Source organism: Chrysochloris asiatica, unplaced genomic scaffold, assembly GCF_000296735.1.
Source record: "Chrysochloris asiatica unplaced genomic scaffold, ChrAsi1.0 scaffold00387, whole genome shotgun sequence".
Classification (NCBI taxonomy): Eukaryota; Metazoa; Chordata; class Mammalia; order Afrosoricida; family Chrysochloridae; genus Chrysochloris; species Chrysochloris asiatica.
Window position 1 is genome coordinate 1,039,444 of NW_006408905.1, and position 4,213 is coordinate 1,043,656.

Here is a 4,213-nt window from a genome sequence, read left to right on the forward strand (position 1 = left end):
AGTTAACAACAACATACCTGCCAGAGGTATGGTAGAAATTAAAAATGAATTGGTAGGGCAGCAAAGAATGTGCCCCTGACTGGGATAAGCCAAATTTGCATGGAATATTGATGTGGCACTGTATGATAATCACTAGACTGCTAACCTCAAGGTTCGTGGTTCAAACCTACCAACTGCTCTTTGAAAATCCTAGATGAGGTCACCATGAGTCAGAAGCAACTCAGCTGCACTTGCCAGCAACAAATGAAACCTCACCCTACATTACCATTATTGTATTCAGATACCAGCAAAAGTAGAATCATCACATGAGACAATCAGTAAAGAAATAGGGAATGGGTAAGTTTGAAAGATGTGACTCAGTTGCTTTAGAAGGGTGTGAACTGAAGCTTGTGGTGTGAAGGGTTTACCATAGCTTCTAGCAGTCTTTCAAGGCTAATTGTTATTGAAATGTAGCGGCTATCATGTAACAATGTGTTTGAAGGTCCTGTTGAATATTTCTCACACACATACCATAGTTAAGTATGGTTTAACTGAAAGTTAGCACTTAAATGAATATTTAATCAAAATTTTCAGAGAAGAATTAGACGTTGATTTAGTGCTTCAGTTTGAATGCTTATATTCAATGCTTCAATAAAGTATCTGTTGTTGTTGTTTTGTGCCATGGAGTCGGTTCAGACTCATAGCGACCCTGTACAGGGTTTCCAAGGCTGTAAATCTTTACGGGAGCAGAAATAGGGGAGCACAAAATATTTCACAAATAAAACTGTCATGCACATTCTAACAAATTATAACTTATATGCCAAGATGTATTATCATATACATTTTTGGTTCTTCTGTAGTAAAAATTCAAAGTAACATTTTTTATAAGATAGGAAGTTATACTGTTATATCAGTAGTTTTGTTAATTGTTTTTTTAAAGTTTTTATTGTGAATTGTGTGAAGGTTTACAGAGCAGATCATCAATTTTATATTCAAGAAATCATACACTTCATTTCATCTCAATGATTGCAGTTCTCCCTCAGTGTTGGTCTTAAATGCTGTCAGGTTGGTTCTGATCCATAGTGACCCTGTGTAGGGTTTCTATGGAGCATCTGGTGAGCTTGAACCACCAACCTTGTGGTTCAAACTGACTCTGTAGTCCAACGCATTAAGCCACAGCACCACACCAGGACTCCCACCTCAGTGTAACATCACCTATATCCTTTTTCCTCCTTGTGTATTTTTGTTTTCCTTCCTCCTCCTTTCTCAATCCATCTGAACTTTGTCCTTGGATAAATAGGATGTGGAACATTGTCTTTGTGAACTGTGTTAATAACCAGGGTGTCTCTTCAAGACTATGGTCCTGAACCCCTAGGCCTGGTGACTCATTCCCTTATGATATTTGTTAATTTCTAAGAAGCTTTCATAATTGTGTCCTACAATCAAGAATGTTTGCTGCATTGGAAATTTGTTGCTATTGTTAAGTGCTGTTGAATCAGTTCCAACTCGTGGTGGTTATGTGCCGTAGAATTTGTTCCAACTCATAGCGACCCTGTATGGGGGGCTTCTGAGGCTGTAAATCTTTATGGGAGCAGAAAGCCTCATCTTTCTCCTGTGGAACCACTGGTAGTTTTGAACTGCTGACCATGAGATTAGCAATCTCACTTGTAATCACTATACTACCAGACTCATAGCGACTCTGTATAGACCTTGTAGTCTGCAGTCCAGTGCTGATCCTACAGTGCCACACCAGGAATTCATATACAAATATCCTCTGTTAAACCTTTATATATCTGTAGGTACATTCCAACTCTCCATCCACACCTGCTCAGCCTGCATGTTGATCCATGATCTACCTGTGATGTCATTGCGGTTGTTGTTAAGTGCTGTCACGTCAGTTCCAACTCATAGTGAGCCTGTATAGGGTTTCCAAGGTGTGGCTGGTAGGTTTGAACCACCAACTTTGCAGTTGGCAGACCAGTGGTTATCCTGTGCCACACCAAGACCTGTAGATCACCATTACTGCAGGATTGTGTATATAACAATATTTACCTCTGTTGCTTTTAACTCTTAATGGTCCACCCTAGGTCCTTCCCTGTCTGCATCATCCTTTTTCCGATGTCCCGCCTACTGTTTATTTCTTTCCCTTCACCCAAGTTAACATATCTGCTCTAATTTTTTTTTTGCTATTTAAAAAGGTATTTTTTAAAATTATCTCTCTTTTAGTCGTCTTTTAAGGTAATAGCCATGATAATTTTTTTTAAGTTGGGCAGTAACTTTTATTGCATTGACTTTCTAATTAACACCAGAACATTTTACTTCATAAGGTAAATCTAAACAGCAGGACATTTGCATGTTTGAATTCTAAATGTGTGTGACTTCTTGTATAATCTTGTAAATGTAATATAAAGCAAAAATGACACCTTAGTCTTGTTTGCTGAGAAGTTATTTAAAGATTGAATGATGAGTATTTGCCAGTCTCCCAGTCGTATGAATCACTAGTACCAAAGGAGGAACTGTATAGAGAAGTTCTTAATGATGAGCTGGTGCCGTTAATGAAAAAGAAGTGGGAGGTAAATTGTACATTGAAGCCCTTGAAAATTAACCTCTGGCATATGTTATTAGTTTCATTTTTTTGCTTAGAGTTACAGTTTAACTTTTTGATAAAACATTTTATTGCCCTCTAAAATGTATTTAAATTAGAAAAGTGCTTCCTTTGTGTTGTTTACTCCGAAAGGAGCAATTTACTAGAGACTGTGTTATAGCTGGTTTTCTTATTTGCATTCTGACTCCACTGTTACGGCTCTATTTAGGAATCTGTGTAGATTTATTTGCAAAGAAAAGCACATTGAATTGGAACTAGGGATTAAATGAATTCCATGAATTAGAAGGATAACCTCGAAGACAGAAACATATTTCACAATATTTGTCTTTGTTGTTCTCACTGTAATAGAATTTGTATTGTATACCTGATGTTCAGACCTTTATAAAGATTTTTTTTTTTTGTGTGTGTGTGAGTTATATTGAAAGAATAGATTGAAATGCAGCATTCAGACAATGGACAATAAATTGGCTAAGTTCTAATTGTGATCATTCTGGTCTTATTTTATTTTATTTTTCTCCTGTAATCCTCAGCAGACAAATAATCACATTTCTATTTTAGGCTCTAAACATGTATGCATGATGGGAATGAGATCATTTGGTCTCATTCTGAGTTTGTATCTGAGTTTTTAAGATTTTTATTTCTTTTAGCTGGGGAGTCAAGTAATGTAAAGTCTAATACATTCTACAGGTATTAAATCTTGTTTGGACTGAGAGAGGATATAATTGAGAGAGTTGAAGAGATGTGACCAGTTTATGTTTCTATTGGACACCTAGTCTGCCACTGAATGCTACAGAAGCAAGGCTTTGGAGCCTCTAAATGACTAAGCCAGATGGTAAAAGTCTAACAATTTACTGCTAATTGATTAGCTATTATTGTTTGGTGCTATTGAGTTAGTAACGACTCATAGTGACCCTATGCCCAACAGAATGAAACACTGCCCGATCCTGGGCCAACCTCACAGTTGTTGCCACGCATGAGCCCATTGATGCTGCCACTTTGCCAGTCCATCTCATTGGGGGTCTTCCTCTTTTTCTCTGACCCTCCACCTTACCAAACATGATATCCTTTCCCAGCGACAGATCCCTCTTGACAATATGTCCAAAATAAGAGAGACGAAGTTTGGCCATCCTGGCCTCCAAGAAGCACTCTGGCTGCACTTCTTCCAATGCAGATCTGTTGGTTCTTTTGACAGCCATGGCACTTTCAATATTCTTCTCTAGCACCATAACTCAGAAGCATCAATTCTTCTATGGTCTTCCTTATTCACTGTCCATTTTTCATATGCATATGAAGGTACTGAAAATACCATGACTTGGGTCAGGCACACCTTAGTCCTCAAGCTGACATCTTTGCTCTTCAACACTTTAAAACGATCTCCTGCAGCAGATTTACCTAATGTAATACTTCATGTGATTTCTTGATTGCTGCTTCCATGAGTATTGATTGTTGATCCAAGAAGAATGAAGTCCTTGACAACTTCAATCTTTTCTCCATGGATAAGAATGTTGTTTATTGGTCCTGTTATGCCCAGAGTTCGGGGTCCCCAAAGACCACCCAGGAGCCATGTACCGATGCAATTACATAAGGGTAGTTTATTCAAGCTCGAGCCAGGTCTCTAACCTTATCCGA